Genomic DNA, 27,502 nt, shown 5'->3' on the forward strand with positions numbered 1-27,502 from the left:
TTTCGGTTGCGGTGTGGAGAGCTTCTGAATTATTTCTACCACCTGGGGATCTTAACGCGCACTGACATCGCACTGACACGTTTGCGTATCGCCTTCATCGAAACGCTGCCGCCGTAGCCATGTAACGATATGAATCACGTCCAGCGCTGTGTGCGGAGCTGCCCTGCGGAAGACGAAATTGTGAGAAAAAGGATCTAAAGGAAGAAACAGCGCGACGAAACACGGACACAAGAAGAGACGACACACACACGAGCGCGTTTCTTCTTGTGTCCGTGTTTCGTCGCGCTGTTTCTTCCTTTAAATGCATTATCAACTAGCCCGGAACCTTGCTCTTCTGTGAGAAAAAGCGCATATGCGCGAGAGAAACGGCAACGGCCTCACGCTATCCGTCTATATGAACATAAATTTGTTTACAACGAGGGTGAGGTGTGGAAAGGAAAACATGAAAGAAGTATCTGAAGTAGCGCACTGAATTCATCGAAGTACTAACCGCAGCGTGCAAAAATTACTACTATGTGTGAAAAGTAGGCGCCAGTCACGCCGACCCAGCTGCCGTAGCTGACGTCAGCCACCTCCGCGAGATAACAACCAGCTGACCTTTGCGGCAGCAAGGCGAGAAAATACAAAACCATTGCTCAAGGTCTGTATAAATTCAAAAGAAACACAAGCCACCGTTCAAAGCCTATGAACCATCGTTCTTTAACAACAGCCATCCTCAGGCGACCGGCTGCGCCCGTGTAACGCCTCCGCGATGACATTTGTAAGCCTCTTTCTTGACAGAGGTGCCGGCCTAGCATAATTGAGCGCTGTCGTCACGAGGGATGCTGTAGCGTTAAAGCTGAAAATAAACAGTACGCTCTGCAGCCCATCTGCCGGTGGCGCCCGCCGAAAGAGCGACAAAATCGCCGCCGAGGATTCAACGACCGGAAGCTGCGCGCAGCATGTCTGACTTACGCCACAGAACAGCGGGCGGCTTCGCGAAATCCGCCGTGTAACGTACGTATCGGTGTCTTTCAGCGTGCACATTGCCTTTTCCTTCATTATTCTCCTTCGATCCCGGCCGCGGCGGCTGGAATTTCTTTGGAGGAGAAATTCTAGAGGCCCGTGTACTGTGCGATGTCAGTGCACGTTAAAGAACCCCAGGTGGTCGAAATTTCCGGAGCCCTCCACTACGGCGTCTCTCATAGCCTTAGTCGCTTTGGGACGTTAAACCCCATAAACCAAACCATCATTATTCTCCGTCGTGGCGCTCTTCGCTAGACACCCTTTGCACGCGACGTGTATGTGGCAAGGGAAGAAAGTTCCTTTCAATTTTTGTGTTTGTCTCATTTGTATTTCAAAAAATTTCTCTAGTTCACTGGCGTAATTTTTTTTTTTTTTTGAGGGGTGGGGATCGGAAATTACCCGCTGCGATGGCTCAGCGGTTAAGGTGCTCGTCTATTCAGCCGGAGTGCCTGGGTTCGAACCCGACCGCGGCGGCCGCGTTTCGATCGAGGCGAGACGCGAAAGGCGCCCGCGTGCCGTGCGACGTCAGTGCACGTTAAAGAACCAAGGGGCGGGAGGGGGGTGGGTGGTCCCTAGTCCGGGTCCCCCGTGACTTCCGCTGCGGCCCGGACTCGAGCCACCAGGGCTGGTTGGGCCTGGAGGTCGGAGCAACCGAGCAGGGCAGCCTCCCACTCCTCACGGGTAGGAGGGGGGGGGGAGGGGGGTTGGAAGGAGAGGTTTGAGGGACAAACCCCCAACATGTGATAGGCGCCCGGAAACACCTCCCCACAGTGTGAGCGCTCCCCTGAGAATACCGGATTGAAATGCTTTAATATTGTGGGACACACTACCACGTTGGTGCATAGGCGGAGAAGCCAGCGCTCATCTGCCTTTTTGAGGCCATTACAAGGGGTGGGGTAGTGGCCGTGCAAATTTTCTAGAGAAGTGAAATCTCCCGGAAAGTAACAGCAGGTATGAGTTCCTCGTCCTGCGCTCTTTGTAGGTGAGGCGATGCCCTGTGAGTGAGTGCGCGGGCGGCAGGATCAGCTGCCTCATACCCCTCAATGCCTACATGCGCTGGGGCCCATACAATGGTGCGGTAGTTTGGAAAACCCTGATACTTGTAAGTCTTTAGAATTTCGAAGGCCCTCTATATGATGCGGCCTTGTTCAATATTATGGCAGGCGCTCAGAGAGTCGGCTTTCATGACTAGAGCCGCGGCAGCCAACGCAATGGCGATTTCCTCCGCGTGAGTAATGTCTGGGGCACTGAAGAAGAGGCACTCAACCGGTTTGCCTCGGTGGACGACGGCTGCGGTGTACCAGCCCCCATCGTATGTGCCAGCCGCGTCTATTTAGAACATTCCCGGCTTAGTGCCGCACTGCTGTGAGATGGCCTCCGCCCGCTCGAGACAGTGGCCCTCATGAGTGTCCTTTGTCATATTGCTTGGGAAGGGGCGCACCTTCAACGGAAAGCGCCAGGCTTCGGGGATGTCGACCCGCTCTTCCACACGTGCTGTGTATGATACATGTAGGCGGGCCAGCTGACGGCTGCCTACGTCTGTTTTGCTGAGTCGCATGAAGTGATTGTTAAGATGAGCCTCTCATAACTCCCCAAAGGTGCTGGTCATCCCCAAGTTGAGAAGACGCTGGTTGGACGTGGCAATGAGGAGATGGAGGACCTCTGTTATAAATTTTTCGGAGAATTACCTCAATGATAAAGGATACTCGACGATAGACCACATTCACACTATCAATCAGGTGATAGAGAAATGCGCAGAATATAACCAACCCCTATATATAGCCTTCATTGATTACGAGAAAGCATTTGACTCAGTGGAAACCTCAGCTGTCATGCAGGCATTGCGGAATCAGGGTGTAGAAGAGTGTTATGCGAAAATATTGGAAGATATTTATAGCGATTGCACAGCTACTATAGTTCTCCATAAAGTCAGCAATAAAATTCCAATACAGAAAGGTGTCAGGCAGGGAGACACGATCTCGCCAATGCTCTTCACTGCCTGCTTACAAGAGGTATTCCGGGGACCGGAATGGGAACAGTTGGGGATAACAGTTAATGGAGAATACCTTAGTAATTTGCGATTCGCTGATGACATTGCCTTGCTAAGCCACTCAGGACAAGAACTGCAAAGCATGTTCAATGGGTTAGACAGGCAGAGCAGAACGGTGGGGCTAAGAATTAACATGCAGAAAACCAATGTAATGTTCAACAGCATAGCAAGGGAACAGCAGCTCGAGGTGCCGGAAGTAGTAAGAGAATATGTCTACTTAGGGCAGGTAGTGACCGCTGATCCGGATCACGAGAGGGAAATAACTAGAAGAATAAGAATGGGGTGGAGCGCATATGGCAGGTTATCTCAATAAGAGATACGTTCCGCTTCGAAAAAAACGCATAAACAGGGAGTACCCGTGGACAACGCGCGAGATAATTCAACTTAAAAGAAAAATAAAAGGACGGCGTAAAAAGGAAACAAGAATGACATTGCAAGTCTTGTTAACTGCTTACAGAGCAAAATCCGAGACGCGAAAACTCGCTTCTTTGATTTGACGCTGCCTTCCTTCATGGCTCACAACCCTCATAAGTTTTGGCGCTACTTATCTGAAGAACAGTCAACTGGTTCCATCATTACAGATTTCAGCGACACCATAAGTAAACCTGATGACATTGCAAATGAATTCAATAAGTTTTTCCAGTCCGTTTTCACCAGAACAGCCTCTCACGCTTCTCTACCCGCATACACAATCAAGGAACCCATGACAGAACTAATCATTAGTGAAGATGGAATCCTTTCTCTTTTACAAACACTTGACACAAAAAAATCTCCGGGTCCTGATTCCATCTCGAACACATTTTTAGTCCGATACGCTGACTGGGTGTCTAAATACCTGCATAAAATTTACACAACATCTTTACAAACACTCGTAATTCCAGATGACTGGCGCTGTGCCAAAATAATTCCTATACACAAATCGGGTCCTAAAACTGAACTGAATAATTATCGTCCGATATCGTTAACAAGCACTAGTTGTAAAATGATGGAACACATTATTTTTCTTGAAAAATTTAGCGCGACACACAAGGACAGAAAGAGTAGACGACACGAGCGCTGACTAACAACTGGAAGTTTATTCGAGAACACATAGAATTATAAAGGAAGAAAGTGCGATAAAATCGTTGGTCAAAAACCAAAAGAAGAAAACTAAACACAACAGTCACCGCCAGCTCCTGCTATCAAAACGCAAAGCACTTGTCCAGATAAGCTACCTCTTTTTCCCGTATAGTAACGGACGGTTTGGCCACGCACGTGTTATGAGCCTTGGCGATACTATATGCCTCGTAAATTTCCCTACACAACACGTTGTCATTCTTGTACACAATCGTAGTGTTGTCAAGGTTCGGCGAACACTTGCTGGTCCCGAGATCCTTGCACTCACGGCAGTGCAAAACAAGGTTCGAAGACACCGGTTTCCTGCAGTCCAGTGAATTCCTGTGCTCCTGCAGCCGCACATTGATGCACCTGCCCGTTTGGCCGTAATACACCTTCCCGCAGGCCAATGGCACCTTGTACACAACCCCCTTTTCGCAGGCGGTGAAATCGCTGGCATGACTGGCAGTACACTCCCGCTGGGATTTTCGAGGCAGTGTCTTGTCTAGCCTGTTCCGAACTGCCGCGCACACTCTCCCGACCTTGTTATCAGCTGAAAAGACCAGCTGCACATCATGCTTAGCTGCGATCTTCCGTAGTCGATGAGACAGCCCGTGTATGTATGGCATACATGCAACCTTCTGGCGTGGCCGGTCCGCTGGTTCCTGAACCGAGGGGAAAGCCTCGCGCTTCAGTTTTAGCAATAGTCGCTCCGTAAGCCGGGCAAGATGCTTTTGAGGGTAACCAGCTTCTTGTAGTCTGGCCACTTGCCTCAAAAAACCTTCCTCAAGTCGGTGGGGACACGACTGCCTCAGGGCTGTGGTCATACCGGACATGGCTATGCCGTCCTTGACGAGTCTTGAATGCTGGGACTGGAAGTTTAGAAGGGGCTTACCCGCCTTTGGAACATACACCCAGCAAACATGCTGATTGGTTAACTTCAACTCCAGGTCCAAAAACCGGATACAACCCTCTCTTGGCACTTCAAAAGTGAAGTTGAGGCCCTGACCTCTATCCTTGAAGATCTTGAGAATATCAGGCGTCGTTCGGATGCTACTGGCCCCTTTGATGAAGACAAGGTAGTCGTCTACATACCTGAAAATTCGTCTTGTGACGTCCTTCAAATCATCTTCCAGATTCCTGTCTACCTTCGATAGAAAAATATCACTGAGAATTGGAGCAACCCGAGAGCCGATACACACTCCCGAACGTTGAACGTACACCTTGTTTTCCCACATGATGAAGGTCGATTCTAGGTAGGCTGAAAGTAGCTCGAGGAAACTCTCCACCGTCATGCTGCAGGCGTTTCTGAAGGCGATCTCATCATTGTCTTCGACGATGCATTCATGGACGCACTTCATTAAGGTAGCATGGGGAAGGGAATAGAAAAGATCCTCAACGTCAACGCTAAGTACATTACAATTTCCAGGGTTCTGCTGCGACAGGTACTGCACCACCGACATAGAATTTGGGACAAGGAAAGGATCGTTAATCCTGAGGGGTCTCAAATTTTTCAGGAGGAAACTCGACACTTCGTGCTGCCAAGTTGCTCGTTCAGACACCACGGACCGAAAAGGAATATCCGGCTTATGCGTCTTCGCAGTGAAGAACAGGTCAAGATGGATCTGCGTTGCCTTTTTTACCTTCTCGCACAAACCATCAAGCTTCTTGCCTTTTAACCAGGCAATGATTTTTCGCTTGGAAACGGCTGGCTTCAGACCCATTTCTTTGAAGTTTTTTAGCAGAGCCGATTTCGCTTTTTCCTGATACACCTCATCAGGGACGATGACGAAGAACCCTTCCTTGTCGGACACCAAAGGCCTCAAATTACTTTTTACCAAATGGTCCACAACCCTTTGGAACTTGCGATGGGACCCTGACGAAAACCTGCCTTTCCCGATAACAGCCTCAGAAGCATCAGTCACAAACTTGTCCTTGTCCTTCTCTGGTACATGTCGAGCGATCATCCGCGGAATCGCCAACAGTTCGACTGGCTTCAAATCTGGCTTAAGACAAAACTTCGGACCAAGTTCCAGAATATGCCGATGCCTCTCCTCCACAGAACGGTCGCCAAGGGTCAGAAGCTTACCCTGGGGTCTATGGGCCTCCCTCTTCCTAGGCAAAGTTGGTAGAATCGTCCTCCAGAGGAACTATTACGGCCAAACGGGCAGGTGCATCAATGTGCGGCTGCAGGAGCACAGGAATTCACTGGACTGCAGGAAACCGGTGTCTTCGAACCTTGTTTTGCACTGCCGTGAGTGCAAGGATCTCGGGACCAGCAAGTGTTCGCCGAACCTTGACAACACTACGATTGTGTACAAGAATGACAACGTGTTGTGTAGGGAAATTTACGAGGCATATAGTATCGCCAAGGCTCATAACACGTGCGTGGCCAAACCGTCCGTTACTATACGGGAAAAAGAGGTAGCTTATCTGGACAAGTGCTTTGCGTCTTGATAGCAGGAGCTGGCGGTGACTGTTGTGTTTAGTTTTCTTCTTTTGGTTTTTGACCAACGATTTTATCGCACTTTCTTCCTTTATAATTCTATGTGTTCTCGAATAAACTTCCAGTTGTTAGTCAGCGCTCGTGTCGTCTACTCTTTCTGTCCTTGTGTGTCGCGCTAAATTTTTCAAGATGTATGTTAACCAACTCGCCCAATCTGCAGTATTGTTAAATTACATTATTTTTAAAGCCATAATCTCATATCTAGAAAATAATAATCTCATTTATGAAAAACAACATGGTTTCAGAACAGGGCTTTCAACAGTAACGCAGCTTGCTGAAATTACTCACGACATCGCTAACATAATTAATGAAGGCTACCAGATAGATGCTATATTCTTAGACTTCTCTAAAGCATTTGATGTTGTTCCTCACGATGACCTTGTAACAAAATTACTATCTTTTGGCATTGATCGCAACATTGTGTCATGGATTTCCTGCTATTTGCAGAACAGAAAACAATGCGTTAAAATAGGTGAATACGTTTCGCAAAACCTGGATGTGTATTCGGGTGTACCCCAGGGATCAGTACTTGCGCCTCCTTTGTTCCTCATTTATATAAATGATATTCATTCCTGTGTTAGTTCATCGATCCAGCTTCGCCTTTTTGCAGACGATTGTGTCGTATATATAGCTGTAAAAAAATCTGACGATCAAATTCTCCTTAACAATTCCCTAGAATCAATCCACGCTTGGTGTATGACCTGGGGAATGAAACTTAACGCAGATAAAACCAAAAGTATCACATTCACTAATAAGAAGCATCCTCTAAGTTTTACATACACACTTGGTGACATACAGGTTAAAAAATATGATCAGGTGAAGTATCTGGGGCTCATCCTAACATCTAACCTGCGTTGGGAGCCCTACATCAAATCCATTTGCTCTAAAGCAGAAGGTAAATTACATTATTTAAGGAGAAAGCTCCGTAACACGCCGGCCCATATTAAACTCAGTGCCTATAAAACTCTTATAAGACCTACCCTAGAATATGCGGATATAGTCTGGAGCCCCCATCAAAAAAGTTTAATCAACAAATTAGAGCGCATCCAAAAACTAGCAGTGAGGTTTGTCTATTCAAAGTATTCACGTCAAACTAGCGCTACCAGTCTAATAGTTCAGTCTAATTTACAAAGCCTGTCACAGAGAAGAATCATTTTGTTCCAACTTTTTGTTCCAACTTCTTCACGGCCACTTCAAAATAGCCAATTCACAATACTTACACCCGCCATTCAAACACTCGTCTAGAACAAACCATAGTAAAACACTTCGTCAACCAGTCAGCCGTGTAAATATCCACAGGTACTCCCTGTTTCCAGATGCTATATCATATTGGAATAAATTGCCTGAAGATGCGGTGAAGTGTACGTCCGTGGAACCATTTCTTAATTATATCGAAAAAATTGACTTTTCTGTTTAATTCCCTCCTAATCTTTTTGTGTTTGGGTCAGAGAACATCTCTCTATTTTTGAATTTTTGTTTTTACTCTGTTTGATCAATGATGCATTGTAAACACTCCTGCATGGGCCCGAAAAGGGCCTGCAGTATGTTCAAATAAATAAATAAATAACTAAATAAATAAATAAATAAATAAATAAATAAATAAATAAATAAATAAATCATGAATGGTAGCTTACCAGAAGGGTAGCGGATCGGGCTAGTTGGTGCAGATTTGACATTTTTCAAGCGCTAAGACAACAAGGACGAAGAAGGAACAGACAAGGACGAGCGCTACTTCCAGAGTTGGAAGTAGCGCTCGTCCTTGTCTGTAGCTTACCAATATCCCTGAAGAGAAAAGTATACAACAGCTGTATCCTACCGGTACTCACCTATGGGGCAGAAACGTGGAGGCTAACAAAGAGCGTTCAGCTTAAGTTAAGAACAACGCAGCGAGCTATGGAAAGGAAAATGATAGGTGTAACGTTAAGGGATCGGAAGAGTGCGGAGTGGGTGAGGGAACAAACGCGGGATAATGACAGCCTAGTCCAAATCAAGAGGAAGAAATGGGCTTGGGCAGGGCATGTAATGCGAAGGCAAGATAACCGCTGGTCCTTAAGGGTAACGGAGTGGATTCCAAGAGAAAGCAAACGTAGCAGGGGACGGCACAAAGTTAGGTGGGCGGATGAGATTAAGAAGTTTGCGGGGATACAGTGGCGGCAACTGACAAAGGACAGGGTTAATTGGAGACATGCGAGAGGCCTTTGCCCTGCAGTGTGTGTAGTGAGGCTGATGATGATGACCTCAATGGAATTCTCATCCTATTTTAAGGCGGAAGCCTTTAATGCCTCATCGTTGTAAGCAGGAGCTGTCGACAGAAATGTCACGCTTTTCAGTTGGTCGAAACGGTCGTGACGTCACAGTGCGCGAATATCAAACGGGGCTAATTGTACTTTGGCTACTAACCATGCAACCAATTAGAGGGATCGTATAGTGATGCTCCAAGTAAGTTTGACTGAGTTTAGTTAATTGCTTACTTAGCCAATTAGTCCAATTAACCTTTCTAGTCAGACGAGATAAATAAATAAAAACGAGTATGAAATTCGCCGAGCTTGGGAATCGAGCCCCGGTCTCCGGAGTGCGAGTCGAGCACGCTACCACTCCGCCATGCCAGCTCGATGGTTTGCAATGAACAAAGGTGCGTCTAGTGAATACGTGTCTTCTTTCACTCCCATCTTCCTCCCTTCCCGTTACGGCGAGGTTTAGGTGTCCACTGAGATATGAGAGACAGATACATTTCCTTTCCTCAAAAGCCAATTTACCGACGAGCAAGGCGTATTTGTCCGCGTTTCAGATTGGTCCAAATTGTCGTGACGTCACCACGCGCGAATTTTGACGTGTGTCCACCGAAATATGCGAGACAGTCAATGCGTAATTTCCTTTCCTCAAATACAATTTTCATTTTCTTCACTACGGCCCCTCTTTCTTCTTTCACTCACACTTCCTCCCTTCCTGTACCGTGCGGCTCAGGTGTCTACCGAGACGACAGAGAATTACAGCCCCATTTCCTTTCCTTAAAAAGCGTTGCGTTCAAAGGGCAACGCATCGCGCCGAACGGGTGGTGGCGTTACGTGGACTCCCTGGCAGCGCTACAACACGCTGTCGCGTTCCACTCTAAAGGCGAAGCTTAAGCGTCATTATTGGCAGTTGATTAATGCACCAACAAAATGGTTTGGTTTTGGTTTGGTTTTATGGGGTTGCATATCAAGAATATGTTACGTGATGCCGCCACTCTGCCAAAATAAGGGATTGTGGACCCGTCAAGCTGTCCAAGGACAGCTTTTTTTCTACAATCCCCCCATCTGTATTTGATGGCAAATAAAGATTTCATTTCATTAACGTCCCAAAGCGACTAAGGCTATGAGAGACGCCGTAGTGGAGGGCTCCGGAAATTTCGACCACCTGGGGTTCTTTAACGTGCACTGACATTTTTTTACATCGCACCAACAAAATGTGAAGTGAACAATCGCGTAGCAGAATGCAGCACTCAGGCTTTCGCCTTTCACCACTTTAGCCGCTAAAGTTCCTCGTAATTTTTGTAGATGGACGCATGGGGCCGAATGGAGAATCTGGCTCGTTACGAATGCATTCGCCAGCCGCAGAGCGTCTTTGCATCGTAAGCCCCCTTCTGCTGGATTGCCGATGGACCATGCGGCCCACCTGGTGCCCCACGTTGCGTAGTTTCTGCGGAGTGGTGTCAATCTTCCGTAGCCTGTGTATAATGTCGCGTGCTCATGAGAGAGATCAGGCGACGAGGATAAAGTGGGCCTGTGGGTGAGTCAGCCACCTTGTGCAGTCTTCTCTGCTATGTCAGTGCGACTGTTTCAAGCCTTCGTTACAATATGAAGTCCCAGGACGCGTATTTCGTCGTGTTCAGGCATTCGACCGCTGCGTAGGGAGAGCGCAATTTTGGATGTACACTTGGGTTTAGGACGAATATGTACGAACTGAGATTTGCTTGGGGAGCACTAGAGACCGCAAAGACATGCTTATTCGTCCACAATAGGTGCTGTTTGCTGCAGGTTGGTCTCTAGTTCTCCCACAGAGCCGTGTGTTGTCCAGATGGTGATGTTGTCGGCATACGAGTGTCGTACGCCTGGGATCGCGTTCAACTGGGCAGGGAGCTTCATCATTGCCACGTTGAAATGGGCGGGCGAGAGGACTGCTCCCTGTGGAGTCCCCCGCATGCCTAGTGAGTAGGGGCCATGTTCTGTGTCCTGAATCTGAATGAAGGCTTGTCTGCCTGTGAGGAATCGTCGTATGCAGTGAAAAGTATTGTATCCACAATCCACATGGGAGAAGTGGCAGCAGGATGATCTCATGGGTCACGTTATCGAAAGTGCCCCGCAGATCCAGTGCAAGGACTACTTTGTCTCTGCTAGGGTGTTCGATCGGATCAAGGATCTCCTTGCTAAGTTGCAGGAGGCCATGTTGTGCGGACAGGTGTGGTCGGAATCCGAAAATGGTATCCGCTAAGATTTGCTTTCGTTCCTGGGGGGCTGACAAACGATCGCGGACTAAGGTCTCCATTAGCTTCCCCACACTAGAAGTAAGGGAGATGGGCTGGAGGTTGTCGGACTTGATAGGCTTACCTTGCTTAGAGATGAAGGTTACTAAAGCTGTCTTCTACGATATGAGGAGTGGTGTTCTCCTTGTTCAGATAGTGTTGATGTATTCGAGGAGTCGCTCATAAGCCGAGTCCGGCAGGTTAGCTAGAAGCTTGACCGTCACCTTATCCCGTCCCGGGCTGTGCCTCTTTTCATTTTAGCCAGGGCCGCTTTTAGGACATGGAGCAGGAACAGTTGATCCAACTCAGAGTTCTTGGAACTTGCATACGAGTACGTTTTCCCGCGGGGATCCTGCTGGGTACAGACATATCAGCCAGTCTGGTTGTATCTCCGTCAGAGTTATAGATGGCTCCGTGCAGATGTTTCTGTGTCTCCGAGGCCGTTTGTGTCGGATCAATCAAGGCACGGAATAGGCGCCATGTGCTCCGGCTCGACATCTGTCGGGCGGCGGTGTTGCAGCAGTCTATCCAATTGGAGTTAGCTACCTGGGCGGCGTACTGTGTTGCTTGTTGGGTAACTTCTGCTATGCGAATTTTGAGCTTCTTGTGTTTTTGTCGGTGTCAGCGGCTTACAAAGCTGTCCCGGGCCTCCCAGAGGTGGAGGTGGTTATCCACCGCTGGGCTTGCCTCTGAGAGCTGTAAGTGTTGTTGCACTGTTCTGTGATGGGATATGAGGTGCTGAGACCAAGTATCGTAGCCCTTATCTCGGATCGAGAGAGTATTGGTAAAGGTGGACCGAAATTTTGACAGTCGGGGAGAGTTGCTGTGGTGTGTGGTGTTGCGAGTGACTTAGTGCGAAGGGTTGTAATCAGAAGGCAATGGTCGCTACCAAGGGTTTCCTCGGTGTTGCACCAATCTGCATATCTAATGTTTTTAGTTAGGGTTAGGCCGGGACACGTGTCACGTCACGCGGAATTCCCTATCCTAATTGGTTTATTTCGTGCACCCTCAGGGCACGAAATATAATGCCAGGGGCACTATAGGGGGGAATCTGTATGCGGGACCTGTATGAAGAGTGAGGCCTAACGTGGATATAATTTCCGCCAGCTTACGTCCCCGTCTGTCTTCACGGATATATCCCCCTAACAGGCTGGGGGCGTTAAAATTCCCAACTAAAATGATATTATTCCTATTTCCTACCTTCAGTGCACGGCTGCAGATGTTAACAAATGATATTCGAGGTAGCTTCGGTGGGCAGTAAATGATGAGAATGCCTAATGGGGGATCCTGCTTGCGCAGTGGGAGGATCATCACCATTGCGGAGGAAAAGGCCGTGTTGAGATAAAGGTATACCAGGGAGGCCGTGAAATGTTTATGAGCACAAATTCAGCTCTGCGGGTCCTGCTGATTAGGTATATTGGGCAAGGATGCCTTCGTGCCCTGTCTCTTGGAGGGCCACTACAGCAAGTAATTCAGGCAAGGTTAAGAAAAGCCTGAGGTGGGCACGTTTAGTACGCGCCTTGAATCATCTCGAGTTCCATTGAAGAATTGAGCCGAAACTTAACCTGCGTTGCGAGTGCCGTTGTTGCCTAGGTCTGCTCGCGATTATTGCTGCTAGAGTTTTCGGTATTGACGGGGGAGGCCATCGGAAAACCATCTGCACTGGAAGAACACATTTTTTTTTTTTTTTTTTTGCAGTAGGCAGGGAATAGGTAGCCTCTTCGTCTTCCTCGCAAGCGGATGATCGGCGGAGTGTTTTAGGGCTATAACACGCCATTTTTTCTGTGGGCTAGTACGCTTAGAGGGGCGTGCGGCTTGCGCTAGCTGAGCGGCAATGATGAATGGAATGGCCTAAGCTAGTTGATTTGTCTTATCTAGTGCCGCCGTAATGGCGGCCGAGATTTGCATTTCAAGAGTGTCAAGAGCTGACTTGAGCGTCTAGCACGCTCACTCTCGCCTCCAGCGCAGTTTTCCACGGCTGCGTGGAGACCAGAGTTGCTCTAAAGAGGTATTGTCACTCTCCATGGCCTCCACTGCGGGTTGTGGGGCGGGTGGAGGGGTTGTCCTACACCGCGTTTCTCTGAAGGAGAGGCGTTTTTGAAGATTTGCTGTCTGCGTCGGAAGCGCAGCAATTTCCTCATTTCCAGACAGAGGATCTGGTGAGGATAACTTAATAGAGAGTGGAGAGTTGGGTGGGAGGAGCGTTTAAGGGCTTCCCTGCCCTGGCCGCTCACCTGGGGTCCATTCGTCACGACGCTCGCCCAAGTCCGAGTGGGTCCGTTGGGTGTAGGTGACACGGAGTTCTTTTCCGCGCCGGCACAATGTGGTGGTGGTGTAGGTGGGTTTTTGGCTTTGATCCCACCAGGGAGAACCAGTCTTACTGTCGGGTGGTGCCTTCACATTTTTCTTGTTGTTTTGCTGAGACCGGCGCTTGCCACGCTTGCGACGACCTCTGCGGGGTTTCTTGTTCGAGGCCAATGGCGAGGGTTGCGGATCTCGGTATTTCGCCGTGAATGGGCGACCTCCAGTGGCAAGGGCGCCTCCACAACGCGAGCATCTGGGTGTGCACTCGTGAGGGGCCCGTACCCCCTCAACAAGTTGGGCCATCTGTCCGCAGATGCCGCAGCGGTCCGCCTTGAAGCCGGGGCAGACGTCCCTACGGTGGCCGACCACCCCGCAGAGAAAATATGCTAGGATTGTACGTTGATATGGGCGAACTTGCACTGGCGTAGAATCAGTGAATGTCCCGCGGCTTCTCCGTACCGGCAAAAGTCACCCGCGCTTAGTTCGATGATCTACACTTGCGCACATCCAAGATCGTTCCCTGCCGCCATTGTAGACTACCGCGCAGTGTTTCCGTTGTGTCTGCGTTTTTTAAAGTCACAACTCCGTAACACAAAATTCCGGTATCTTGCCTCCAGTGGGACGCGTTCTGAAGACGTGTCGACTTCAGAATCGCCCAGTTCTTTATCGGCTAGCTCCGGGCACGAAATGCAGATGAGGAAGAGATTTTGGTCACTTACCGGTATGACAGTGAAGGTTTGTGCAACTTGTGGTCTTAAATGAGCGTTAAACGCCCGCCCGTAGCTGTTGCCTCTCACTTTCTATCAGCGTTGGCGAGTAGGCGCAGTGTGCTACATGCCGTGCCCTCCACGAGTTTCTGTGACACTTTCCCTGGACCAGCAGGGCGACCTATGAGCATTTCGTGTCTGGAGTGCTTCTTTGTCTCTACATTAAAACAAAGCTCGAAATAAATGTGTTCTGCGCGCGATGGCTTCCATATTGACAGAGGCTAGTAGGGTTGCAACTCGGAGCTTCGCAAAGCACTGGTTGCGCTCTCCGAGCTCTATGCAGGCGGTGAAGCGTGACGATGGCTAATCAACTCGACAGAAAGAAATTTTAGCCGCCCGTTCCCACATTATTCAATCGTAGGCATTCAACAGTGCCAGGTGCTTCTGTTTGCCGTAGCCGACGAGTACCCAGCCTTTTATGTTACAAGCAGTTTAGCCTGATTATGAATCAGGTGTTGTGCCTGGTGCTCCTACTGGTACTTTCCGGTGATATTGAGCTCAATCCTGGCCCTCTTAGTGAATTCAGGCGGAACTGCTCCAGAGTTTACAAAGCGGTCAGGCAGCGATTATGGCTAAGTTAGGATACCATTGACACGGGGATCGCTAAGCATGAAGTCATCATAGGCGATGTAACCAGTAAACTCGATAAAGTTAGTGGATAGATTTACGCTCTCGAATATTGATTATTGAACAGGCAAATGTTATTGAGCGCTTAGTGCGAGAAGTAAAGGATTTGCACAGCAAGAATGCCGATCTGGGAAGTCGAAGTCGACGGTAAAACCTTGTCTTCTATGGCGTTAAAGACAGCAACCAATCAGAATCATGGGAAGAATCTGAGAACCTAATCAAAAGCATCTGTCAGTCAAAGCTAGGGATCAAATTGAAAACTGTACAAAGGGCGCACCGTGCCGGGCGTTACAATGATAAGACTGCGCGACTTATGATAGTGAATTTTGCCTCCTATAAAGAAAAACAGGAAGTAATGAGTTGCGCGAAAAACTTTATGGGTTCTGACTATAGCGTGGATCAAGATTATTCAACAGAGACACGTATTGTTCGGAAGCGACTGTGGGAATAAGCAAAAATTCAAGAGGCAGGCAAAAGCAAGATGAAACTGAAGTACGACAAACTTATTCTGAACGGAAAGGCTTTTATGTGGGACAAAGAAAAGCAGGTGGTTGTTCCCGCCATGAAACGATGACGCCCCATTCATCCAAGGAAAAGCCTCCAAAGAGATTTAGTTGCCGTAATCGTTAACTGCAGAAGCATTGTAAATAAAGTCTATGAGTTTGCTAGTCTTCTAGTAAAGGCAGACATAGCATTTGGTGCTCAATCATGGTTAGATGCATCAATTCGTGATAGCGAGGTGTTTCCAAAAGGATTCATTGCTTACCGCAAAGACAGATCCCGCTCTGGCGGGGTGCCTTTCTGTTCGTGCATTCTTCTTTAAGATCATTATTACTAGATGTCAATTACAATGATGCTGAATCAATATGGTGCACACTTACGCTAGAGGACAACTCATCATACGCTGTTGGATCATTTTATCGCCCACCCAGTTCATATCTGAGCACGTTGCAATCCCTTTATGAAACTATTTCCGAGGTTTCCCAAAAACCTATATTGCTCGGGGGGGGGGGGGGGGGGGGGGGGGATTTCAATCTGCCGCACCTGAATCGGTGTGATGGCATGAGTGGAAGCAAAACAGGTTGTGAAATCGATATAGAAAGTAAGAGCATGATAGATACTTCTGGCTTGTTACAGTACGTTCAGGAACCAACTAGGGATAAAAATATTTTAGATATTTTCTTTTCCAACTCTCCGGATCAAGTTAATGCTGTTCATGTTATTCCAGGCATTAGTGATCATCACGCGGTCATTGCATGCATAAAAGCATCGCATAATAGGCAAAAGAAAGTGAGTCAAGGCGAGTCTGTTTTAACGAGAAAGGTGACTGTACTGGAGTGTCCGAAAAATTACCAGATCACTTGTCCGTTTTTAAGTGTTTTCATGATGAGATCGATATTAATGAATTATGGCGTTTATTTGAGGAAGAACGGTTTGAACAGAGGGATGCACACATGCCAAGTATAGATTCGGCTAGACTGGAGAAACGCAGAAAGCCGTGGGTGACTGCCACTTTGATAAAAATGATACGGCAAAGAAGGCATGAGCACCTGAAGTTTAAGAGAACAAAACGTGAAGATCACTTTGGCAGATTACTTGAACTAACGCTAGAGCACAAGAGAAAACTGAAAACTGCTAAAGAGGAGTACTTTAAAACGCTGGATGTTAAAATGAAGAAAAATCCTTAAATTTTTTGGCATTACTTAAGGTAGTGTGCATCAGATTCATCTGGTGCAGGTGAAATCGCTTATAATCAAAAAGTCATCTCAGGTGACTTAGCAAAGGCAACGTGTTTTAATAATCACTTCAAATCAGTTTTCTTACCTAAAGATATCAACAGTCACCAACATTACACAGGTTATGCGCCAGCAATGCCGCCAGTTGAAATAAGTGTAAGAGGGACTCTGGCGCTCTTAGACGATATAGATGAATCAAAGGCTTGTGGTCCAGACGGCAGATCACCCCATTTGCTAAAGAACTGTGCTCATCCTATCTCACAGCATCTATATCTTGTTTATAAATTGCGTTAACACGTTTTGGCGGGCTAGTTGGTTAAGCATTTTGAATAAACAGCGCGAACGAAGACGAGCACAAAAGACAAGAAAACGGACGACACAGCGCTGTGTCGTCCGTTTCCTTGTATTTTGTGCTCGTCTTCGTTCGCGCTGTTTATTCAAGTTGTTTATGAAACATCTCTGGGTACAAGTCTTTTACCAGATGACTGGAAAATGAACTGAAGGAGTGTACGATGGGGGGCTAGTTGGTAATCCATGAACTAAGAACGAAAACCACGCAAAGGACGATACACAGGGAAGAAGTAGACAGGACGAGCGCTCGTCCTGTCTACTTCTTCCCTGTGTATCGTCCTTTGCGTGGTTTTCGTTCTTAGTTGACTGGAAAATAGCTCATGTGGTCCCAATTCCCAAAGGCGGATCATAAAAGGATGTGTCAAATTACATGCCTATTTCCCTAACATCAGTTTCATGCAAAACCTTTGAGCACGTCTTATACACACAAATAATGAACCACCTGGTAAAGAATGATTTGCTAAATAAGAAAAAACATGGGTTCCGCAAAGATTTATCATGTAATAAGTAACTTACTGAATTTTATCACGAACTTGTATCTGAAGTTGACTGCGGGGGGGCAAACAGTCTGCATATTTCTGGATTTTCGGAAAGCGTTTGACACTGTGTCACACCCACTCATTCTTTATAAACTAAAAATGTTAAATCTGGACAGAGCTGTAATAACATGTATTCAGAATTATGTGCTCGAGCGCCGCCAACATGTAATCCTGAGAGGTAAATGCTCAGATTACGTTGATTTGACATAAGGGGTTCCACAGGGGTCGGTCCTGGGGCCACTCCTGTTCTTAATTTATATAAATGATGTTTCACTCGATATTTCCTGAAGTATACGTCTGTGTGCAGATGACTGCGTTTTGAATAGGGTAAGACCAAAGCTGTCATATTTAGGCCGAAAAATAAAGTTACCCCACCGCACGATAATATTATATTAAACTCGCGGGCTGTAGAAATTGTTGAGCAGTTTAAATGCCTTGGGGTCATATTTTCTGCCAATATGTCATGGGATTATCATGTCAATTATATCTTGAAAAAAATAGCTCAAATCACTGGTCTTATAGGCCGTCTAAAATACATACTTCCCACAAAAACTAAGATGCTGGTATACAATTCAATATTCAACTCGCATTTAAACTACTGCCAGTTGGTGTGGGGCACTACAACATTCACTAACTTTGAACGTATTCATTTAATGCAAAAAAGATATCTCCGAAATGCGTATAATTTACCGTTCCGACATCCAAGTGCAGCTTTCTTTTGTCATTCCAGAGTTATTAAAGCACATAATCTTTATAAATATCGCCTCAGTGTTACTTTTAAAACAGAAATCAAGAAGAATGTAACAAATCTTAAAAATTTAGCAGAACTAAGGAAAAAAGAATCAGTCTATCCAACAAGACGTGGCGAAGAATGGACAGTGCCAACACATCGACTAAATCTTGGTAGGGAATGCCTTCAGTACACAATTCCATCTCTTCTAAATAGGTATATACACATTAACCTCGATTTGTTTTCTTTTTCACGTCGTGAAATACATAATTTGTTTTTGAATAACATGGTTTAAGTTTCATTATGTATACATATTGCTGTTTCGTGTATTCTCCGGTGCTTCCTTGACGTGCTTGTTTTTTGAAATTGTATAAACTCTTGTGTTGCCTCCCTGTCAATAATTAGGATTGTAGACTCGTCAAGCTGCCCAAGGGCAGCTTTTTTCTACGATTCCTCCATCTGTAGTGCCAGATGGGAAACAAACTTTGATTCGATTTGATATGAAAACCGCATTACGCAACCTAATTCCGCTATTAATCGCTTCAGGTACGAATTAGTATCCGAGGTAGAAAAATGTTAATAATTTCAGTTTGTTGCAAGTATTATGCCAAGCCTGCACAAAAAAAGGTTGTTTTCCATCCAGATGCTTTATTATGTATATTCTATTGTGACCAAATCGCTACTCGGAATTTTTTCTAGGGACTCACACATTCTTTAGTCTCAGTGCTGTCATAGAAAGTTACCACGTTAAGAGATTGCATTTAAGACGTCTCAAAGCACTCGCGCTTGCAAACGTAACCAATCAAAATGTACATTAACCCGGAGCCGCACATGGCCTACCATAAAACAACGAGGAATCCATCTCCTAATTATTGTTTTCTTTCTTGCTTCCACATCGCATGCCTTGCTTGAATTGGTGCGAAAGACGGTTTTGCGCAATTCAGCACTCTATTTAGAGCGTCCACATTAGAGTGCCCACCTAACTTTCTTCCGACCCCTGCTGCGTTCGTCTTCTCTTGGAATCCACTCCGTTACCCTTAAGGACCAGCGGTTATCTTGTCTTCGGATTACATGCCCTGCCCAAGCCATTTCTTCCTCTTGATTTTGACCAGGATGTCATTAAACAGCGTTTGTTCCCTCACCCACTCCGCCTGCTTCCGGTTTCTTAACGTTACACCTATCATTTTTCTTTCCATAGCTCGCTGCATTGTCCTCAACTTAAGCTGAACCCTTATCGTTAGCCTCCCCGCTTCTGCCGCGTAGGTGAGTATCGGTAATTAACAGGTGTTATATACTCCGACACACTGCGCCCTAATATCAGGATTCCACCTTGTTTAAGTCGCTTGTACAACTGCAGACGCAGAGCTGCAAGGGGTTACGACGCGCACATATATAATATTTTGAAACTAATTTCTGCTGCATAGATCAATTATTTTATTCTGTAGATAGGTCAGAATAAGCTACCGTAGCGTAATCTCTCACTCTGCCGCCGCGGTGGCTCAGCGGTTATGGTGCTCGGCTGCTGACCCAAAAGACGCGGGTTCGAACCCGGCCGCGGCGGCTAGAATTTCTTCGGAGGAGAAATTCCAGAGGCCCGTGTACTGTACGATGTCAGTGCACGTTAAAGAACCTCAGGTGGTCGAAATTTCCGGAGCCCTTCACTACGGCGTCCCTCATAGCCTGAGTCGCTTTGGGACGTTAAACCCCATAAACCAAACCAAACGTAATCTCGCACTCCGTTGCAAATACCTGTTGTGTACTTATCAGCACTGCAAATAAATAATTCCGCGACGCCCCACGGGACCTTAACGCCCTCCTCGGCCGCATTTTCATATGTCGAGCTACGTTGACCGCAGAGTAAAGGTCCTCCAGTCATCCCTTCCTGGGCTGCCTACGGACGCGTTACCCCGGCGAACGCACCATTCACGAACGTGCAACGAGTAGCGTATTCTGCAGCGATTCGTACCGTTTTCGTGCCACTTGACCCTTGCGACTGGTCGCTGCCCCTGGTGACGCATGCTGCGGCAACCGACATCATGCTGGGAGCAAAAGAACACGCCCATGACACCACTTCCTTGGACATCGCACACGCCCGACTTGTACAAATCTTACAGTGCAAATAGATTACTTGTATATTGTAGCTCTCTCCCCCTATTCTTTCTGCCTGTCCCCTCACCTCTTTCACTTCATTTCTCCAGTCTGCCTCCTATCCCTCTATTTTCGCTGCCCCAGCTAAGGCACTTCCTGTAGCGATGGCAGGTTAGCACAAATCTTTTTCTTTCTTTTATTAATATTTTTTAAAAATTGGCTTTGGTTTAGATATGGCTAAACCTGGTAGAGTAGCGAGAGGTACGCACCCCTGGCTACGCTTAGGTTTCGCTTGAAAGTAAGACACATGTCGCAGGTTCGGAGGCCTTGTGAGCGGACTCGCTTCACATGCGCTCCGCCAACTTTGTCCTTTACGACCGGATTGCCTCATCCCAGCCGTCTTAATCTATAGTCGGACACAACTTAAGAAGGCAGCGGCTTTTCCCCGTCAAAGGAACCACTCCCAGCCAATGGCGTACGCCGATTCTCATGCTTCTGAAGGAACCAGCGCACAAAACACAACGGACAAGAAAACGGTGGAACACGACGGACAGGAGACGACTTTCTCGTTTTTCTCGATTGTAATCAGGATATCTTCCAAGTTGATGTCTCGAAAACATTGGCCATTTTCTTAGAATGCTTATCTCCTTTAACCCTTACACATGAACTTCCGAATAATGGGTCCTTGAGATTTTTAGAATTGGGCCCTCATTTCAAGTGTGATCACCTACGCTGGTCTTATGAACCAAGGGGCCAGAATCTGGCACTTCCTTTTGACTCAGCCCACTCTAAGTTGGTTAAAAGGAATGTGGTTCAAGGAATCTTTAGAAATGCGCTGGTAAAATCGTGTGAACACCAAATTGAGACCAGTTTTTTAGCGCACACAATTAGATTAGAAAATGCTGGCTACCCCACTAAGCTTTTAGCCTCAGTCGCTGAAGCAATGCTTAAAAAATCAAAACGACCCGATTCGACTGCCACGACTGGCAACGCCAATAGAAAGAAAGTCTCCGTTATGCCCTACTTGCATCGCATTTCGCACATGAAGAAAATTGGTAAACGTGTTGGAGTTGAAGTCGTCTTTAGTGCCCCAAAGCGACTTTCCCAGCTTTGCAGAAAGGTCAATGAAACTCGTAAAAAAGAGAGTATATGCAATGTCAGGCACCAGAAGAATTTTGTGCAATGTACCGATTCAGTTGTCTATACCATTCCTCTGTCCTGTGGAAAGCAGTATATTGGACAGACAGGGCGTTGTTTAAATGAAAGACTAAAAGAACATGATTACAACGCAAATGTCCAAAAGTGCCGTCACATTGGTATCTATTGTCGGGACTGCAAAGATGTAGAAACAGGATGTGTGCCACACTTTGAAAAAACTCGGGTAATGGCCACAATCAGAAACACGAGGCCCCGTGAAATAGTTGAGGCAATCACAATAGCTGCGTTAAAAGAACAGTGCATTAGCCAGCCTTCAGTGTCGCTATCTGAGAAAGAACTCGCCTATCTGGCAAAACATTCGAGGCACTAACATTTTAACTTCTCACCTTATGCATCCGTCTTTTTTCCCGCGAACTTTATTCCGCTATTTGATACACAAGACTTAACCTTATGTTTCTGTGGGTTTTACCTTTTAGCTGTTAGTTTTTCCGCGGTGTTTTCTTAATTTTAGCTGTTAGTATTTTTGCCGTGTTACTTGTTGGCATTTTATCTTTTTCATTTCCATTCCACGATTAACTTTATTCCTTTTATCGCTTTTATCGGTTTTTACCTTTTTGTTTTTATCTGTTTTTATTATCACTTTTCATCTTCACGAGGTCTGGCGTTTTTCCTTGTTTTTTTCCCTGTTTTTTTTCTTGCCTCCATTGAAACTTGTCACCTTCACTTGTTATATTAGTTAAGATCATTGGTTTGCTTGTGTCGCTTCTCTCTTCATGACCTTGTAGATTCCACTTGTTCTTTCTTTCCTTGTGTGGCACGCCCCCCTGACATGGCTATATATATATACGTTGCATCTGTACTTCCGAAATAAAGTTGTAAGTTCAGCGCTCCTGTCCGTCGTGTTCCGCCTTTTTCTTGTCCGTTGTGTTTTGTGCGCTGGTTCCTTCAGAAGTATGTATTACCAACTAGCCCAACAACAAGTGTTGCTCGATTCTCATGACCATGCTATGTCACAAAGCAAGGAGTGGTAGATAAAAAGTGACAGTGCCCTCCCTCCATAGTCGGGGATAGACCCCTCTCTCAATTGTGCCACCGCTCCCTGCATTGCCAGCCTAGCAGGGTCATGAGAATTGGCCGACGCCATTGGATGGAAGGGGATCCTTTGACGGGGAAAAGCCGCCGCCTGTTGTATCCGACTATAGTATTATCAACCTCTGCTTTTCGTCAGTAGCCTGCCGATACCAACCTTTCCCAGTTTGGACCACCACATCCAGAGTCAAGTCCATATCTTTTCCTCACAGCGCTGCGCTAAGAGGCTAGGCCTCGCGACGCAGCAGCCGCCGATACCGAACGCCACCAGAGACGCAGCTTCGCGCTCGGACTACCGGCGCGTCGGCGCCTCGAAGGCGCCATGGAACCCATGGTAGCCGAGGGAGAAGACATGTCACCCTCGGAACTGACCTCTACCAACGCGGCGAGGCTTGCGGCGCGCACAGCAGCTGCGTGCTCTGACGCCACTCCGCGCATGCGCACAGCTGGCGGAGCGTGTTGCCATGGCTCAGCGCGCAGCCACGCTGACCTCGCGAAGCGGCTGGCGTCGTGTAGCTTTCGCTACAATACACAAGTGCTACTTCTACACCACTTCATAGCACCGCTCGCCGATGCCTCAATAGCGGGCGGTGCCAACGAATGACGGATCTCGACGATGCGTTTGAAACGCATGATGAGCTTTCTCGGCACTAATCGCATGTCAGCAAAGAATGGTCAATCGTATTCAGCACGGCCGGAGACACACAGTGGAGGAAGAATAATTATCACATCTAAGCTTACCGGCTCAGAGCATTAATCAGCGAAAGCTGAATGGCGTCAGCAGTCCAGAGGTCTACACTGGCAGGCTTGTTTTGAAGTTTCAAAGGTGACTGCCAGGTTGGGCGATTCACAGGTTCGTTTTGGCGTCTAAACGCTCATCCGCATACTCGGCCTTCTTCCGCTCAATTGCGGCCTTCGGTTCGGTCACGTCCCCGGCACACTTCACGAACTCCAAGACCGGCTTGCATGAAGTCTAGTTAACAGTGCTGTCTTATTCGCGGCCTAGAACCTCCGTTGGTTTTAGGAAATGAAAGGCACATAACTTGCTCGCTGGATCAGAGGTAACCTCAATCGCGCTTTGAGGCACGTGGCTGTGGTGTCCACGAAAAAAAAAAAGCGTCGCGCGTAACGCGTACACGGCTGCAGTTTCACTCCTTGATTTGCTTCGACTAAATGGCTTGTACGAAATCATCACACTTTCGTTGTAATAACACGAGACGATACGCAGATGTCCTTCATTGTGTGTGTCCAGCGCGCTGTATGTCTAACGCGATTTGAAGGTGATCACGTCAGGTTTAACTTACACTAAACTGCTCTAACACAGGTTATTTTCGCTAGAATGCTTCAACGAATACATGTGCTAAGCTAGCGGAAAGATTCCTGAATCCTGCATCGTCACGTTACGGACTAAGGGGCCGTCAGGACAGAGCAAAAATTCTTGGTCCGTTTCAAGCCGGAACTACTGTGACATCCTACAAATCGCGCTAGACATGTGCTAAATTTTCAAGCCGACTAGCGCGCCAAAGCGTCTTGGTTGTGAAAGGCTGTGAAAGGTTGTGAAACGACTTCAATGATCATGGTCCCAGGGACACTGCCACACTAGATGCAGTGTGGTTAGCCACTCAGCCGTGCCTGGTTGCTTTCTTCAAGAAATAAAAGCGAAAGGAATCGTTAAATATAGCCAGAGTTGAAAGGATTGTATGTGTCTTCAGGGTGAGCACAACACCGCCATTGACAGCAGGCAGTCCTGCGAACAGATAAAAGTGCCCAGGGTTTTTATTTCGGAAATGGAAATCGAGTGGCACCTTACGGTCTTCTGGGTACTGAACGCTCCTAATGACGATGAGAGTAGCGAACGAACCACACGGAGGCAGAGGACAACAGAAAATGGTACAAGCAAATAAACAGTAATGTACCAAATGCACGTGCACTTTGAAGGGAAATCACCAGGCGAGGGTGGAAACGCGAATGAAATGTATTTCATACACATAAATGAGACCAACCGGCACGTGCTAGGGATAAAAGGAATGGCAACCTACTTCATAAGTGGACAGCAACAATAATTATTTTGCAGGGCCTGGCAGCCGGGACCAGCCTCCAAGTTAGGATGGCGACTGGCGCGATAATTTGTCTTTTCCGGTGTCTAACTACAGTTAGCATCCCCTGCATCTATGGCAGTAAGCTAGCAGATGAGCCCCTCCAATTGCATCTGCTCTCGTAAATGATCGTTTATGCACCTACCTGTTTCTAAAATCTAATAACAAGCGGCCGCGGCGGTCGAATTTCTTCGGAGGAGAAATTCCAGAGGCCCGTGTACTGTGCGATGTCAGTGCACGTTAAAGAACCCCAGGTGGTCGAAATTTCCGGAGCCCTTCACTACGTCGTCTCTCGTAGCCTGAGTCGCTTCGGGACGTTAAACCCCATAAAACCAAACCTAATAACAAGCGCGACTAAGCGGAATCTTATAAACGTGAACTCTCGCGCTTGAAACATGCATTTTAAAGTGTTTCCTATCGCAAGTGGCTCCGCCGCGGTGGCTCAGTGGTTATGGCACTCGGCTACTGACCCGAAAAGAAGCGAGTTGGGTCCCGACCGTACCGGTCGAATTTCGATGTAGAAAAAATTCTAGAGGCCCGTGTACTGTGCGATGTCAGTACACGTTAAAGAACCCCAGGTGGTCGAAATTTCCGGAGCCCTTCACTACGTCGTCTCTCGTAGCCTGAGTCGCTTCGGGACGTTAAACCCCATAAAACCAAACCTAATAACAAGCGCGACTAAGCGGAATCTTATAAACGTGAACTCTCGCGCTTGAAACATGCATTTTAAAGTGTTTCCTATCGCAAGTGGCTCCGCCGCGGTGGCTCAGTGGTTATGGCACTCGGCTACTGACCCGAAAAGAAGCGAGTTGGGTCCCGACCGTACCGGTCGAATTTCGATGTAGAAAAAATTCTAGAGGCCCGTGTACTGTGCGATGTCAGTACACGTTAAAGAACCGCATGTGGTCGAAATTTCCGGAGCCCTTCACTACGTCGTCCCTCATAGCCTGAGTCGCTTTGGGACGTTAGACCCCCATAAACCTAACCTATCGCAAATGGCTTGATTTGGGGTCCCATTTCCATCAAAGTCAAATTATTTTAAGATTATTCGATATCGTATATAACAGGAAAGGACGATTTTTCCTCCGGCTCGCCGTCGCCACGCCTGCTGATAACGTAAATCGCCCCGAATGGACGGCATTGTGAGCCACCCGCCATTTATACAAACGAGCTAGCGTAAGGTCAGCGTGGCTCAGGCACGAGAAGCGAAATAACGTATTCTTCTACAGCACCTCTCAATTTCGCAATTTTCGGTAAATTCAGCGCAGTCAAGTTTGCTCAGTAACCGTCTTCGCAGGATAAGCGCTATGTTTAACTAAAATATTTTACATGACGGAGGTCAACAAGCTATGTTTATTCGATTATAATTTTATGCTAACATATTTAACGCGTTAGCATTAGAACAGTTATGTGAACGAAAATCCGGCATCCGTTCAGAAAAAAAAAGTGACCATACGTGCGGCCACGAGCGGCGCTGACATATCAGCTTCAATTGCCTCAGCTTTAGACCACTCATTCATCGCAGCATTTTTTTCTAAACATGGTATTTATTACAATGAAATTATGCTCTATTTATATTAAATATTTACAAACACATCTCAAAAAGGCGGAGCAACAGATTACTAGACGAGAGGTAAGGCTGAGCACATCACCAGGAGGGAGTGCCACTTTGATTTAAAGTCAGTTTGTTCAGTGTCCTCGGGTGAACTATCATTTGCCAGAAAGATTACGCCAAACAACCAATTGACATTTCCACTCCCTCATTCTAGCTTTCTGTAAACCATGTAGTCCAATCAGGAAAAACGTTTCAAGAGGGTAATCAACATATCGCAATACCGTGATCAGAGGTCAAATAAATTGGTCTGCGCAAAGTCCGCTGCAAGACATCCTAGAACAGAATTGCGTTTTTACGATTCATGAAGACAATTTACAATTGTTTCAGGAACATCACATAGGCTCCAGTTCACACAAGACAGAAAAATGTCATTTTTCTGGGGTTCCAGGGGTTGAATCCGGCCGCGTTTCGATGGAGGCGAAACAAAGGCGTCCATGTGCTGTGCGATGTCAGTGCACGTTGAAGATCCCCAGGTGGTCGAAACTTTTCAGAAGCCCTTCACTACGGCACCACTTTCCGTCTATCTCCTTTCACTCTCACCTTCCTCCCTTCTCTTACGGAGCGGTTCGGGTGTCCACCGAGATGTGCGACAATTACCATTTCCTTTCCTGAAAAAACAATTTACGAATTTTCTGAAGCCAAGCTTTCACAGGCAATGTTCCCATATGTATATAGCTTGTAGAAGAAGGCCATAGTGCACGGTGAAAGTAACATTTTCCGCGCACGCTTAAGTATACCATGTCCTGGCAATCCAGTGTACATTTATGTAAATAGGAGGACGGAAAAGCGTCGAAATTAGGTCTCTCTACAAACGTTCCGCGACACTAAAAGTAAAATCCCTGTTGAGAAACAGACTGCCATAATCAAGGATGGACAGAGAAGCTAGAGAACACAATCAGTGTGGGCAAAGTATTAACTAAATAATTCTGTAAAATGCTGGAAGCACCTGGTGGAAGTGGCGCAAAAAACCAAGCCATCAACAATCAGCCACTCCTAATGATGAACTAAACATATCCCACCGACGATAACAAGTTGTCACCTTTTCGCGCACTTGTGCCTGCACTCCCAGGCACCCTTAGAGCGTGTGGGGTTAGCGGTCTCGGTCACAAAGGAGATACTCTCGACTCAGTGTGGCAAGCTCAGCCAGAGACCAGCTACCAAGTTATAAGGAGGGTGTTCGTTTAGTGCCCAGCTTCCGCCGGTCGGAAGCCAGAGAATGGGGCGGAGGCAAAGATTGACAAACAA

General features: G+C 47.0%; 1 protein-coding gene across 2 annotated transcripts in view; it reads left to right on the forward strand.

Moving 5' to 3' along the window:
* The window catches only part of LOC149337799 (uncharacterized), a 170,393-nt gene that overhangs the window by 106,829 nt on the left and 36,062 nt on the right, over positions 1-27,502 (forward strand). The window contains exon 1 of one of the 2 annotated variants that reach the window (XM_089554952.1): positions 872-996. The exons of the other annotated variant lie outside the window; for it this stretch is intronic. The gene's annotated coding sequence lies outside the window, so the exon portion shown is untranslated. Of the gene's footprint in view, positions 1-871; positions 997-27,502 lie in introns of those variants that run through there. 2 annotated transcript variants of the gene reach the window in all.

This window comes from Amblyomma mixtum, chromosome 7 (assembly GCF_055824585.1).
Source record: "Amblyomma mixtum isolate Tamu chromosome 7, ASM5582458v1, whole genome shotgun sequence".
In the NCBI taxonomy this organism is placed as follows: Eukaryota; Metazoa; Arthropoda; class Arachnida; order Ixodida; family Ixodidae; genus Amblyomma; species Amblyomma mixtum.